Below are 17437 nucleotides of genomic sequence, written 5' to 3' on the forward strand. Positions count from 1 at the left end.
TGGACGATGGGCCCGTAGAAATGCTCTTGGAGCCGTTCCTCGTGATAGTGGAATGAATGATCCGTGGTATGAAGTGAATGCCTATAAACCTTTACAATATTGATACGTGGAAAGCACATGTAGCAACAAGCAAGAAGCAAGTAGCAAGTAGCAGCATTACAAACATATATATAATCGGTAGCTAAATGAAGAGACAAATGTATATATATATAATGTTTAAAATTTGGGAGCAGAACGGAATTTTGCAGCTGGTCTTCTCCTTGATTGTTCAAACTTGCACATAGGTAGCCCAAAATCAGGCTTGCCACTACATAGACTTTTATTTCCTGCCACAGGGGTAGCACTAGAATTCTTGAAATCTCCTTCTACTGGTACCATGCCCTCCAAATCATTATAAGATAAATCCAAAAGCTGTATTGAGTTGAAGCTCTTTAATAACTCTGGAATCTTGCCTGACAAATTGTTATGAGAAAAATTTAACTCTCTAATACCTCTTAATGAAACAAAAGAGGAAGGAATAGACCCTTGGAACAAGTTGGCAGATTTCCCAGAGATGATGGAATATATCCCGATAAATTATTACCTCCAAGGCGAAGCAATTTTAGATTTTGAGGCTGTCAAATGCCAGATGGAACGGTACCTGAGAGTTTGTTCCTGTCTGCATAGAAAGCTTCCAAGTTAACAAGAACCTGTATTCCAACTGGGATGTTTCCAGATATCTGATTGTGTTGTGTGGCAAACCTGTGGAGCTCCTTTGAAAATTTGGCGATATGTTCAGGAAGTTCCCCTCCAAGGTTGTTGTAGCTTATAACTAGAGTCTGTAAATATGTGGTGTTAGTTAAAGTGGAAAGAAATCTCAAGTCATAAGCTTTCCCACTTCCTAAATTGTTGTCACCAATCCCAAATACTGAAAGCCCATGCAACTTGTTGAAAGAAGGCACTCTTCCGGTGAGATCATTTCCGAATAGACTAAGAAAATATAGATTTGAGGCGTTAGAAATTGAAATTGGGATGGTGCCAGTGAATTGGAAGAGAGTTTCCAATGCCCAAGGGAAGATTCCCTTGGAAGTGGTTAGATGACAAGTCTACAGTCTCGATCGAAGAAAGATTGAAGATGGAGGGAGGGATGGTACCCGAAAATCCATTTTCAAAAATTGTTAAAACCTTTAGACTCATCAATTGGCCTAAAGTTTCTGGGAGATTTCCATTCAAAAGATTTTGATATGCATAAAGTTTCTCAAGGGGCGACGGGTTCTCGAAAGATGGTGGGAGAGTCCCTATTAAATTATTTACCTCTAAATAGATCTCTTGGAGCTTTAGTAAGGAACCAAGCTCCACAGGGATTTCCCCTACAAGACTGTTGTTAGACAAATCAAAGAAAACAAACGTTTGAACAGTTAGATATGGTGCGAGGAATTTGACCATGAATTGAATTGTTGCCAAATAGACAATATTTGCAGTCTGCGTAAATGGCTAATCTAATCAATTAGATTAGGAATAGCCGCGAAATATAAAAAAATAATATTAATAATAAATATTAATATTGTTATTTATTATCAATAATAAATATTACTATGTTTATTCACTATTATTTTAATGTGATATAATATTATTAATAAATAACGTGATAAATATAAATAAATTCTCGTTATAATAAGTAAACTTTTTTTTATTTCATAAAAAAGTAAAGTTTTTATTTATTAATAAAATAATAAACTGTTAAAAACCTAAAATTTCAGAACAGATAATAAAAAATATATATCAAATCATATTAGGTATTAGATATTAAAAATATTTTTTTAAAGTGAATATGATAATAAATATAATAAGGATATATAATTGAATTATAAAATTAAATAAAAATGATAAAAAAAATATTTGATCAAATTAATTTATAAACATTCCGTTTATAAGTATTAAAATAAAAATTCTTCCCCTCTAGATTTTTTTTTTAATTTATAAGTTATAAAAATTTGTTAAATAAATAAGTTTACTTAAATAATGGCTTATAAGTAGATTTGATCCACTGGGCCAAATACTCTCTTCCTTTACTTTTAATATTACATGAGATAGAAATGGAGAGAAGGCTTTTGCTGATGAATTCTCAAAATGCATATAATAATAATATACTATTTTTTATTAAAAAAATAATTTATTTCTATTTATTTAATTTTAATATATCTATATATTATATTTAAAACTTATATTTCTAGGTTATTTAATTTATTTTTTATTTTTTTGCTTTTCCTCTCATTTTGTGAGTACAATATAATTTTTTTCCTTTATCTTTCCTATCATTTAACTTTCTCTATTTTATTTTATTCAAATTAAAAACTATTTTATTTATATATATACGAGTAGATAAAATTTTCAATTTCAACTCTTATACAAATTTTAAATGGTTCATCTTAAATACATATTTATTTTTAATTGATATATTTACTTTATTATTTCATTGATATGTAATTTTTCGTATTTCTTTGCTTTTAACAAATTGATAACGTCATTTTTTTTATAAAAATAACGTCATATTATAAATTATTGAGATGTTCATGAGAAGGAGAATTTCATCCTATGAACGTCTTGGATGGTTACACTTTTTTAAAAATTAACAGTAAAAATGTGCGTTTGCAGAATTCTACAAAACGTTTTGAATGGTCTTTTGCAGACTAAATTGACTCTGAGCATATGCTCATATAATTATTCTTTAAGAAAATAATAATTCTGTTATATTTATTTCATGAAAAATATTTTTAAAAATATTTTTTTAATATTTAGAATATTCAGAAAAATTAATCAATTGAAAATATTTTCCTAAAAAATTAACTAAGTTATTTTTAAGAAAAATAAAAATTAAGTTATTTTTAAGAACAATGACTTCTTTTTTTTTTTTTTAAACAGAAAGATATTTTTTTTTATTTTTTAGACTTTAATAATCTTATTAAAAATTGAAAACACTTATAATAAACACATACCATTAATTTAACACCACAACTAAATAACAAAAAATAATTTTATAAAAAATATTTTTTAAGGAAACATTTTTCACAAAAAATATTTTTTATATATAAGTTATTTTTCTTGAAGCAAATAGAACTTTAGATTTGTTACAATATATCTGTTAGTCAGTTTATACATGAAATTAATATTGATCCAATAATTAATACTCTTACTTATGTGAGAGGTAATGTAATAAATAATTTAATCTTTAATTAATATCATTTATTAATAAATACTATAAATTAATCATATAAAATTTTTGTTGTTACATAATAGCAAATATTAACAAACTTACTGATAAAATAAAATATTTATTAATAAATGCGATTAATAGTTAAGTGATATAGTAAGGTGATAGAACCAGTCGATGGAGCTGAAATGAATTTCTTTTTTTTTTTTGAAATATCTGAAATGAAGCTCTTAATTAATTAAAAATTAAGCATTTGAAGTAAAATAAGAATAGCATTTTATTAGTGAAGCAAACGCAGTACAAAGCTAATAGAAAGCATATATCACATACGCTGACAACTACATTGTATCAACCTAAAACTGAGTATGCAAAGGAAGATGTGAGTGTGCGCGCGCAGAGTGAAGATGAGAAAGGGAAAAAGATTGTGACTCTGTGAATATGAGAATGAGGATAAATGAAAATTATAAAAGGAAGAGTTGGTGAGAAAAAAAAATATGGTTATGTCATTTAGAGTTTTCGTATATAAATTTTGATTTTCTTTTAAGTTTATCATTTATTTTAAAAGATTTAAATAATAGATGTTTAGGATGAAGTGTTAACAAGTCTAAATTTAGTAAATAAAATAATTTTTAAAGTTTTAACAGAATAAAAAATTATTTTAATACAACATGTGTATGGGAAATTTTTATTTTTTCAAATTTTTATTGTGCTAAATTGGATCAAGATGGACCTCCAACAATAATAGATTTTTAAATATTCAAGTCTAAGGATAAACGGTAATATATATAGCGTAAATTATACTCCTAATTATTAATAAATTAATATGCCACAATTTCAAATATGCATGATTTATGATTGTTTTAGATAAGGCTTAATAATAAAAAAATATATATAAATATTTATGCGCTATAACACTTTTATCAAATATTTTTAATTTTAATAAGTTCATGAAATATTTTTTTAAGATGAATAAGACTTAATTAAAAAAAATAAAGAATAAAAACTTTATTTTCATGACTTATTTTTAAATCGAATCGACACTAAAACTTTAAAAGATATAAGATAATCCAAATTTGTAATAAATATTTATTAAGTATTTACAATTCAATTATCTTGAAAAATACCTCAAAATAATATTATTGATCATAGTACGTAGTTCAAATACAACCAATATCCAAACATTCCCAGTCTACCAAGATCACCACAAGGGGTGGCAGTTAGGGCACAAACCCCATCTCTTACAACACAAAAAGGGCACACCATAGACTAATTGGAGACATTACCAAATACAGCATCGCTTATTATAATTAATAAGTTTAAATATCCTCGTACCAAATACAACTAATTGGGGAGATTAAATAGACTAAGGAACATTCAGCTTTGAAGTGATCAATCTTTAGTACCTGCGATGAAATATGTAACAGATATTATAAACGAAATATCAAAATCTTTTTGAGTATCATATTAGATTTTGTTATACGCATATGACAAGTTTCATTCAGTATTTCAACAAAAGAATAGAATTATTTACCTGCCACTTGAAGTGCACTTACAGTTTCTCTCTCCCTGGGTAATCTAGTTCCAACAAGTTTGTTTCTAATGGAAGAGAGCTGAGCAACAACATCACTCATATTCATGCGCTCTTGTGGTGATTCCGTAGAACAAGAGATTCCAATTTCTAATGTTGAAATCAAGCATTCAATGAATATGTTGTTTCTCCTAATCATAAAATTGTGGTTATGATTTTGTGTTGTGTCTGCATTGAGTTGCATCTGAAAAAGGTTGGGATCTATAATCTCTTTCGCTTGTTCTAGCAAACCTCTTTTGACAAAATTGTGAAGGTTCAAATTCTCTTTGAACGTGTCATCAGTTGGCCTCTTTCCCGTGAACATCTCCAACAAAAGTATGCCAAAACCATATACGTCACCTTGTGTTGATACCTCACTTCCCACATCATATTCTACAATACACACATCAAGAAATAATTAATTGATTTGATTTGAAACACATAAAAATAATGAAATCTTCTAGCTTATTAAATTAGAAAGCTACAGATTTTAGACATCAAAGTAAAACTGAGAAGTCAATGCTTGTCATTTCATCAATTATTATATTAAGTAAACAAAACCAAATATATGGTGAAGGAAATAGTGAAAAATATGTTTTAGGGTGATTACCTGGAGGACAATAACCAATAGTTCCTCTTATTCCAAGTGAGCTAGATTGATTCGTTGAACAGTTAAGCATGCCAATAGAAAGGAACTTTACTAACCCAAAATCACTTACATGTCCGATCATTTCTTCATCAAGAAGGACATTACTTGGTTTTAGATCACAATGAACAATTGGTGTTCCACAATGACAATGAAGATACTCAAGTGCAGAAGCAACATCAATAGCAATATTCAATCTTTGGAAAACATTTAAAGTCCTTGGCACCTCATCTAATCCAAGAGTTGGATGCAACCAGACATCTAAGCTCCCATTAACCATGAAATCATAAACCAATGCTTTAAATTCATTGCCATGATAATCAACTCCTGAACAAGCTGTGAGTACTTTCACAAGATTTCGATGCCTGACATTTCGTAAGGCCTCACATTCGGTTATAAAACTCTTTGAAGCTCCTCTTCGCATCAGGTTAAGCACCTTAACTGCAACTACCATTTCTTCTTGATTAAGAATTCCTTTATATACAGATCCAAAGCTACCAATACCAATTAAATTATCTGAAGAGAATCCATTGGTGGCTTTAAGCAGACTTTTATAAGACAACTTCAATAGTGAATTGCCATCAAATTGTGATGTAGATTCTCTTCTTCTCTTTCTTGAATGGCGCCAAAGAAGCAAAGAAACAAGCAAAAGTGCAACGCCTATAACCACAAAAACCATAGAAATTATGATCTTTAATTTTGCAGTTGGTCTTCTCATTGATTGTTCAAACTTGCACACAGGCAGTCCAAAATCAGGCCTGCCGCCACATAGATTTTTATTTCCTACCATAAAGGTAGCACTAGAATTCTTGAAAATTCCTTCTACCGGTACCATGCCCTCAAAATCATTATAAGACAAATCCAAAAGCTGTATTGATTTGAAGCTCTTTAGAAACTCTGGAATCTTGCCTGACAAATTATTATGAGAAAGATTTAACTCTCTAATGCCTCTTAATGAACCAAAAGAGGAAGGAATGGACCCTTGGAACAAGTTGGCACTCAGGAATAACAATTCTAGACTTGTACAACTGCCAAGACCAGTGGGAATCTCCCCTGACAACATGTTCTCATTAAGGGCAAGGATTCCTAGATTTTTCAAATTTTCTACTTCTTTTGGAAGGGAACCAGACAAATTATTTATGGACTAATTAAAAACTATTGACAAACAGGAAAGTCCAATAACTTGTGGGGGTATGGGACCACTAAGATTGTTTCTAGAAAAATCAAGTGTGAGCAATTTTTTGCACCTGCCAAGACTGGAAGGGATGGTACCTTGAAGATTGTTGTTATCTAAGTCAATTTCAAGTAAATTTGTCAGGTTTCCTAGAGATGATGGAATATTTCCCGATAAATTATTACCTCCAAGGTTAAGTTTTTTTAGATTTTGAAGCTGTCCAATGCCAGATGGAATTGTACCTGAGAGTTTGTTTGCTACTGCATTGAAAACTTCCAAGTTAACAAGAACCTGTATTCCATCTGGGATGTTTCCAGATATCTGATTGTTTCCTATGTCAAAAAAGTGGAGCTGCTTTGAAAAGTTGGCAATGTGTTCAGGAAGTTCCCCTCCAAAGTTGTTTTCTGCTATTTGTAGGTGTCCTAAAGCTGTTTCGTTAGTAAAAGTGGAAAGAAATCTCAAGTCATCAGCTTTCCCACTTCCTAAATTGTTGCCACCAATCCCTAATTCTGAAAGCCAATTTAACTTGTCAAGAGAAGGCACTCTTCCGGTGAGATTATTTATGGGTAGATCAAGAACTACGAGATTTGAGGCGTTAGAAATTGAAGTTGGAATAGTGCCAGTGAATTGGTTATCATCGATAGAAAAAAATTGGAGATTTGGAAGAGAGTTTCCAATGCTCAAGGGAAGGTTCCCCTGGAATTGGTTAGATGACAGGTCTAAAACCTTGATTGAAGAAAGATTGAAGATGGAGGAAGGGATGGTACCTGAAAATCCATTTTCAAGAATTGATAAAAGCCATAGACTCACCAATTGGCCTAAAGTTTCTGGGAGATTTCCTTTCAAATGATTTGTAGGCACATAAAGCATCTGAAGGGACGACAGATTCCCGAAAGATGGTGGGAGAGTCCCTATTAAATTATTGCCATATAAACTGAAGAATTTTAGCATCAGCAAGGAACCAAGCTCCGCAGGGATTTCTCCTACAAGATTGTTCTCAGCCAAATCAAAGATAATAAGGTTCGAACAGTTAGATATGCTGGGAGGAATTTGACCATCAATTGAATTGTCAGCAAGAGACAACGTTTTCAGTCTTCGTAAACGGCCAATCTGAGGAGGGATCTCGTGGCTGAAGCTATTGTTTGCAAGGAACAGCTTCCTTAAGAAGCTCAAATTACCAACATGTGGTGATATGGAACCTGAAAGTTTGAAGGATTCTAGGTCTAAACTTGTGACTCTTTGGTGTTTTCGCCCACAGGTGACCCCATACCAGCGGCAGAAGTGAAGAGTGCTATTCCATGAGCTCATGACCCCAAAAGGGTCATTACTTATTTTGGCCTTGAATTCCAACAATGCAAGTCGATCCGTTTCATTGTTCTTGCGGATGGCAGAGGCTGCTGGCGAGTTGAAGCACAAGAAATGAATAATGTAAAGGAGGCACAAGGTTGAGAAAGATGCTGACGAACTCTTGCAATAAAGCCCCATATCTGTAGTTTGAGATTGTTTGACTTTATAGACTAGGAATTGGTATGTTCAATTAATCAAGTAGAAAGCAATTTATGGAGATGGGATGTGTGATACATTAATGTGATCAACTATTTAATACAAGTATTAAAATATTTCAGAACGTGCTATAGGGGCAACTACCTAACCAATGACAACAATTTAGAGAAAATGATGCTTAAAGAAAAGTGACCTTTAATAGTGGGATTAAATTTTGTTGCAATGAATTTGGATAATTTACCGATGAATTTTAAAAATTTATAAATAATATAATAGACTAAATTTGTTTAAAAATTTCTTATTAAAATATAGGATAACGTATTATAGGGCCACCACCTACCCAATGACAAGAATTTGAAAAAACCTGGTAGTTTTTCCACTTTGAGAATGACACATATTCAAAAAGTGGATTATGACCTTAACTTTTTTTCAAGTTGGAAGTGAAGAACACGTTGGCGTCTTTGGAAGATTAGAAGCTAAGTTGCTAACTTTCATTTCATGTTTGCTTTTTTCTTTTCTTTTCTTTTTTCTTTTTTTTTTTTTTTTAACTTTCATTAATTATTCTTGTAAGAGTGCATGATAAAATGGAAAACTATAAATATATCAGTTCACACGATGAGGAAAAGAAAAATAATGTGAAATTAAAAATTCTAATTTTTTAATTATTTAAATACAAGAGCTTCTAATTAAATAAAAATTAAGCCTGCCATAGATGTCATCGGGACCCCAACTAAACTACCTGTAGACACCTCCAAACCTTAGTCGTGATTGCAATTATGGGATCAAATTTAACTCAGAGAGTTCAATTTTAACAACTTCAAAGCTATCTTTTGTTAGTGGAGAAGAGAAAATTGGTATTATAAGCGGTCCTCTACCTATTACTGGCCTTGCCTGTTGCATAGAATTTAAAGCGAAAGAGAATGAAAGATCAGGTGTTAGTTATGAAATGGAATTGGTGGAGGAAGTAGTGGCAGAGAGTGAAAGGGAAGGAGTTAAATAGAGAGAGAAATGCCTAAGATTTCATATTGGGGAGACGAAAAGCAAGAACTAGTGTTGATGGTACGTGCTCTTGCAAAGCTTCTGCTTCACTTAAGAGATTATTTAGAGGATGTTTGGTTATTAGATGCAATGGATAATTAATAGATATTTAAACAACTGAACTAACTTATTTGATGAACTTATCAAAATTGTAATTGCTAGTTAATAAACTATTTATCAATTATAATTTGTATTAGCTATAAAATATGAGTTTTTTTTCTTATTAATTGATAGCTAATTTAATTTAATTTTTATTTTTATTTAGACTATATTATTTTTTAAAATTTATTAATTACATAATTTTTATGTCTCTAAATTTATTTTTTATATCAATAAATTATTTATAATTATAAGAAATTATATATATAATTAATTTTTTAAAAAATTATTTTAATTATTATATACGTTATATATATAATAAATTAATAATTATATATCTATGTCAATAATAAAATAAATAATATAATTCATATATTTTTTGTCATTTCACATATCAATATAATTTTACAGAATACTAATGAAATATTTGTTACAATCAGCTATATTAAATTGAATCAAATAAGGGCATGTTTTCTTTGATCTCCTCTTCCAAATAAAGCTTTTCTGCTTTTCTTTCGTCGTCATCATCGTCATCATAATAGCTATGAGAGAATTAGGAGATAGAAGCTGGTGATAGGAAGAAGGATGATGGCGGGAAAACGCATCGTTTTTTTTCCTTTAATTTTAATAAATTTTATGTTTATTGAGAAAAAAAAATTGTAATAGGCTAACGGGCAAAAATACTAGAATTGTAAATTTTAATTAATCATTATATTTTATTGATAAAATTTAACAATTCATGTTAAAATTGTGAAAAAAAATGTTAAAATCAATTTATTTTAATATTAAGCCTGAAATTTAAAATATAATATTGGAATATTCGTTAAAGAGATTTTTTTTAACTAGATTAATTAATCATCAAAGCGTATTGGATGCATCTAATAATTTATAAGTCATAATTATTTTATTTATAATTTAAATAAAATATAATTATTTTATATTAAGAAGCAAAGACCAAAGTAAACACCATGTCTTTACATATTTGAGAAAAGTTATAAAAAGGGATTTGCTTGTGTTATGGTTATGGTTGAAAATAGGGGTTTGAAAATTTTGATGACCAAAATAGGGGTTTGAAAATTCTGAAAGTATATAATATAATTAATTTCTTCTGTTCTTAAAGTTGGGTTATGGTTGAAAATTGTGTCTGCATTGAGTTTATGAATTGAAATTAATTTTAAATGTATAATATACCAATAATCTATTTTCATATTTAATGATTTTTACTAAAATCACCAATGAAATAAAAATTTTAAATGATTAAAGGCTACGTTTGGTGATCATACAACTAGGAGAAGGAATCCAAGGTATGCATACAAACTACCATTTTGCAAGGAAACTAAAATAATTGAATTGTCACAAAAGATTATTGAACAAATGGCTTGCAATTTGGAAAGTTGGGATTTATAAATATATAAATATTATTCAATATGAGAAAAACTCAATAAAGTGTTTTCTTCACGTCTATATTGGTTAATTTACTTCTTTAATTTTTGTATATTATTCTTTATATGAGTGTGAAATATTAATGCACATCAACTTTAATTTGTATTATAAAATTTTATTTTTATTTTAATTAATATAAAATCCCCTATAACGTTCATAGCCAGTTCTTATAATTCTCTATTTCTATTATTTTATGATAAAAAAATATTTTGTGAATATCACCAACGAGATAGATTTCTTAACATCATCAACAATGACTGCCAAAATACTTTTTCTTATTAAAATTTTAAAATGTTAAAAATAGACCTTGTTAATAAAAACCATTTTTTTTAAATAATATCAAAACTTTAAGCATTATAAATAGTTAAAGGAGGGATACGACCACTCCTATAGATCAAGGCAAACAACTTGCTGTTATAGACAATAAAATTCACTTATTTGAAATATAATGATATTGAATCTTTTTGCTTGAAAATGATATTGACAAAATATGTAAATCTTTTAAGTAACTCTTGAATCTTTGATTTGTATGACACAAACTCTCTAGATCTATTATACCTGGACTATTTTTCCAAAAACTTGATACATATGAAGTATACAGATGAGTTCAAGCTGCTATGCGTTAATGGAGTAATAGACTGTACTATCAGACTCTATTGATAGAAAATGTAATATATAAATCAAGATCTAAAATCTCCAACTACATGAAACCAAATATCATACTTTCATTTATAACTAAAAACCAAATCCTCACAATAGAAGGGGCAACTACAAAAATTCAAACAAATAAATTCAGGATCTATAAAAAAGAATAGACCTGAGAATAAATTCCAAATACCTATTTCAAAATGGCACATATCTGAGAGTTATGAAGAATAAAAGATCTAAAAGAGGGAGGGAGGACTATCATGAACAAGAAGCAACTCCTCCTTGATATTTAGTTGTGCATTGAGAGAGTTTCTTTTGGGAGAAAATTCTAAAGAGAGAGACATTTTAAAATAAACTTTTTTTTTTTTGGTGAGAGTGAGAAAAGCCAAAAGGCTAAGCAACAACAGAACAGCTATAGGAAACTCCTACAACATCATGAAACAGCCATGACAGAATACTAACAGGAGGTTCTTCTAAGAAGTGCCGACCAAGAGGCAAAGAGTAAGCCATGGAAGCTAACCAATCAGCGCTGAAATTTGCTTCCCTATAAATGTGGTGAATCTGAACATCCCAATCCTTAAGAAGAAGACTGCGAATGGAGTCCATAAGACAGCGTAAAATGCATTGATTATTCGAGACACCCAGAACAGTATTAACCGTAGTTAAGTTATCACATTCCAAAATAACTTTCCTATAGCCTATGTCATAAGCCAATTTTAGCCCCTCATTCATAGACCGTAACTCAGCTCCAAGAACAGAGGAGATGCCATACGAAGCTACAAAACCAAAGAGCCAATTCCCAGTAGCATCCCTACAAAGCCCCCCTCCAAAAGCAAAATTATCTGAGCTTCGTAAAGAGCCATCTGTATTGATCTTCACATGACCCTCTGGTGGACGAACCTAACAGATATCATGATCAACCCTGTCAGCATGTAAATATCCTTCCATGGGAATCACTCTGGTGGCACTAAAATACTCCAAAGCTCGAGAGCTGATAACATATTGAAGAGAAGAGAGTCAAGATTAATGTCCACTGAGCCAAATAAAATTGCATTTCTTTTTCCCCAAAGATACCAGCAAATGAAACCAAATAAAAAATGCCAGGGAAGATTATTAACCAAACCATTACTAGGTTTAAGATTAACCTGAAGCCAACCCTGCAGGGACCAATGATAGGCAAAGAAAGAAGTCCTTTTATCCGGAGGAAGAAAAGCCGACCAGACTCTCCTAGCAATGGTGTAGTCTCTAAGAACATGGAGCATAGTTTCTGCATGGCCCAAACAGATGTCACAAGTATCCACATTACAAAGATGTCGTCGAGCTCTTTCCTGATTAGTAAGTAACCTATTATGCAAAGCCAACCAAAGAAAAGATCTCACCCTTTTGGGGTCCAGGCCAACTCCACACTAAATTCCACATGTGATTACTCACTCTATCACATCTATTAAGCAACAGAGAATAAGCAGACTTGATAGAAAAAAAACCCTGAACTGGATCTTCCCAGAAAATTCTATCTTCTCCTAAAGTAGCCGACGGGGGATGCATGGTAGAAATGATAAGCAAAATAGATGAGGGTAACAAATGCTTGAACCTATCCCAGTCACATTCACCATTGTCTTTAACAAAAGTAGACAGAGAACTCATTAAAAGAGATAGAGGGATATTTGAAGTGGCAACATTACAGAGGATGATTCCCTCAAGTAGCCAAGAGTCAAGCCAAAACCTGACCTTATTACCATTACCAACTGACCAAGCTGCACGTTTTATGATCATGTTCCAGACACTACAAATACCATGCCATAAATTAGAACGTGCCCGACAATTAAGACTAAGGGGCACTCTATCCTCAACTTTATATTTAGCTTTCAACACTCGAACCCAAAGAGAGAGACATTTTTAAACAAACTTTAACTCCTTTGTTAGGAAGCTAGAATTTGAAATAATTCCTTAGGATCATAATTTTCTTCTTCAATAAATGCAAAACTAAAAGTGCAAAAAGACGGAATAATGTTTTCATATATATTTTGAAAAATAAATAAATAAATTTCATACGCAATTCATTTGGTCTGGGCGGGATGAATTAAACATGAATATTTAACCTAGCTCATATGATCTAACTCAATAAAAATATATAAAATTATATTTTTATTGGCTTGAATTGGATCAAGATGGACCTCTAACAATAAATTATGAGAATGTGCATATTGAAAAGTGAAAATTGAGGCATGTTTATTCATGATTTTTTTTTTCATTTTTCCTTTTCTAAAAGTTATTATTTTTATTTTGTATGAAAAAAAAATATAGAAGTACATTCAATTCAAAAAATTATAAAAATATATTTTTATATATATTATGTTATTTTCTATTTGAAAAATAAGATTTTTATAATCAATAAAGATAATAAGAAACAACTTAAAATTATTCTTAAATTTTATTTAAATTATAAAAATAATTTTCTAATTATTTTATTTAAAATTTAATATATATATATATATATATATATATATATATATATATATATATATAACTCTATTTTTAATTTTAATAAATTTTTAAAAATATTTTAATTTTTTAACGGAAAATAGACCTAATGGCCAAAACTGATAATGTCTTTGATCTCAATTTAAACTTTCTTATTTATCAATACAGATTTTTCTTGCCTAGTCTACCAATAAATCAAGAAACAAGATCTATATGAGATTGACTTATTAAATATATGAGTTTTATATGTTTATTTTTTAAATCTATAATACACTAGATTTAGACAAGAGTTTCTCTTCTATTTGATGAGCTCTATTATCTGGATTCAAGGGGGACGATCTTGACAAGTATGTGGAGTTTATACCTGATGGGAGAGTTGACCTTTCATCAATGCAGTCAAGAGAGATATGGTCTGGAGTCACATATGTTGTTCCTGCAACGATGATTCAGTAAGATTTGATGGATATGGCATTTCATACTGCAAGCGGGATCTATGAAGCTGATTTGTTATAAGCTATTTTGATCTAACAAGGCACTGAAGTTTTATTACAAATGCAATGTTATGGAGAAACAGTTCCGTACACCTGGTATAGTAGAAAATAATGCATCCTATACTCATAAATATATGAGATCCATTCAAAGGGACATTATTACTTAGACTCAATTCATTATGGAGTCAAGATATATACATGAGAGACCTATATATTTAATATATGAATTTTATCATATATTTTATATTTTGAATCTACAGTGAATAGGATTTAAATAAGAAAAATCTCCGTTTAAAATTATAGAGGTGAATCTTATATGAACATGAGAGGTAATATTTTTATACTTTATCTTTCCATTCATTTTATTTTATTTAAATTAAAAATTATTTTATTTATAAATATGTATAAGAAAATAAAATTTTTAATTTCACTTCTTATGTAAATTTTAAATGGATCATCTTAAATATATATTTATTTTTAAATGATATATTTACTTTATTATTTTATTGATATGTAATTTTTCATGTTTCTTTACTTTTAACAAACTGATAACGTCATTTTTTTTAATAAAAATACGTCATATTATAAATTATTGAGATGTTCATGAGAAGGAGAATTTCATCCTATGAACGCCTTGAATGGGTTACACGTTTTGCAGACTTAATTGACTTTGAGCATTTTGGATTTCACGCGATTCATTGACTATCTAACTAATTTGTTCACGTATGCTCATATAATTATCTTGCCAGAAAATAATAATTTTGTTTCATTTATTTTATAAAAAATAATTTTAAAAAAAATATTTTTTAAATTTTTTAGTATTTGAGATATTCAAAATGATTAATCAATAAAAAAATATTTTTTTATAAAAAAATTAAATTATTTTTAAAAGAAATTAATTTTTTTAAACAAAAAATATTTTTTATTTTATTAATTTTAAAAATTTTATTAAAATATAAAAATATTTATAATAAATATATATTATTAATTTAATACTATAATTAAAAAACATAAATATGGTCTTTTGCAGACTTAATTGACTTTGGATTCATAGACCTGCTAACTAATTTGTTCACATATGCTCATATAATTATTCTTCAAGAAAATAATAATTCTCAATGTTTATTTCATTAAAAATATTTTTTTTAAAGATATTTTCTAAATTTTTTTGCATTTGAGATATTTAGAAAGTTAGTTAATACAAAATATTTTATTTATCAAAGAAAAAAATTAAGTTATTTTTATGAAAATGACTTTTTTTTTCTAATAGAAAATTATTTTTTATTTTTTAAATTTTGATGATCTTATTAAAATTTGAAAATATTTATAATAAACATATACCATCCATTTAGATCAATATTTTTATAAAAAATATTTTTTAATATTTTCTATGAAAAATATATTTTATATACAAGTTATTTTTCTTAAAACAAATAGAAATTTAGATGAATTAAATTATATCAATTAAGTATATATCCAATAATTTAATTTGAAGATTTCAATGGAATCAACTTGTAACACCCTAATTTTTTAAAATATAATAAAAATAAAAAATAATAATAATAATAATAATAATAATTATGGATATACTAGAAATTGAAGAGTGAGATTATAAAAAAAAAATTGGAAGAAAGTTTAATAGAAAATTAGGAATAAATATTGAAGGAATTAAATTAAATAAATTATTTATATTTATAAATGTGATCTTTTTTCTTTTTATGAATTATTATATTACTCTGAGCTGATATTATTTGGTAAATTAATAAAAATTTAATAATTATTTTATATAAAATATACATGGTTAAGTTTATTTGGCTTTTCAGAATATAAAAGGATATTCATATATTCCAATTAGAAATTTTTTTAGAAATATTTTGATTTGAAAAGACAAAAAAGGAAAGGGGAATATTGAAAAGTGTTTGGGTGAAAAGCATAATTTACTTGTGAACTTTAATGACATTTTAAATGTTTTAGGGTCAAAACCTAATTTTTGAAAGTTAGGGATCAAGTTGTAATTTTTTTGAACATGTGGTAATTTTATTATCACTCATTTCCAGCACATGGACTGGATTTTTCTAGTTTCCAGCAGAGAGAAAAGAAAGAAACCGGGAAAAGGAGAAGAGGAGAATTGGGGGGGGAAAAAGAAAAACAGAGGGAGCAAAACAGAAGAGGAGGCAGCAGTAGTAAACCCACCCAAATTACGCAATTACCTTATTGGGGTTTTGATTTGGCAAAAATATGAAGGGGAAACTGATTTCATGAGCAGAGATACAGAAATTTCAGTCAGCTTTGCCAAATTTTAAGTTTAAAGACCCTAAAAAGAGGGACAAACATACTACCCTAAAGATTGACTATTGTCTTTATAGGATTAAGAGTCCAGGTTAATACATTGACTATAACTCACTATACCAAGATTGAAAAATTATGAAATTGTACTTGGAAGTCCCTGAGACATAGAGGAATATATCTTGTGGAGGAACCTAAGTCTAAAAATGATCATAAAATGATCAAATGACTGGTCAAAGTTTATTGACCAGGAATTGTAAATTCTGGTCAGCTTAGAGGCAAAGGGACCAGTATGGTATTTTGACCATAACTTGAGTTCTATAACTTCAAATTCAGTAATTCAAAAACTGAAATGCAAGTTTAAACATAGAGGAGCATTTGTTATGAAGGAAGTGTGACCAAATAGACATCCTAACCTAGTCAAATTCTTAGATAAAGATAACACATCAACATGAAACTAAAGAAAGGTTCATGGGAAAAATGCTATATATAATAATTAAAATACTCATAAGGATAATTAAATATTAAAAATGATATAAATATGTAAATTGGGACTAATGTCCTATTAATATGAAATTAATGATACCGATGAAATTAATGGTACCGATGAACAATACCAGAAAATAGTAATAGTGAATAGTGCTAAAATAATTAAAAATGTTTAATTGCCCATAGTATACCTAGACTTATTTATTTAGTTTGGATAAATTGGTATACCAATTAGGGACTATAGATAGTAGTACTGCCTACCGAGAAAATCATGAACTGACAAAATATGTCTAGTATGATTGTTTTACAGGCTATATGCCTACTTACTGGCCATTGTGCCTACTTTGTTTCTGGCTTTACAAGCCCGACAGCTGGCCTCGTG

At 28.9% G+C, this 17437-nt stretch overlaps 1 pseudogene; it reads right to left on the reverse strand.

Moving 5' to 3' along the window:
* Positions 1-216: 216 nt before the first annotated feature.
* Positions 217-8062, reverse strand: LOC110647097 (probable LRR receptor-like serine/threonine-protein kinase At3g47570; annotated as a pseudogene).
* Positions 8063-17437: the final 9375 nt, after the last annotated feature.

The sequence above is a fragment of the Hevea brasiliensis genome, chromosome 14 (genome assembly GCF_030052815.1).
Source record: "Hevea brasiliensis isolate MT/VB/25A 57/8 chromosome 14, ASM3005281v1, whole genome shotgun sequence".
Classification (NCBI taxonomy): domain Eukaryota; kingdom Viridiplantae; phylum Streptophyta; class Magnoliopsida; order Malpighiales; family Euphorbiaceae; genus Hevea; species Hevea brasiliensis.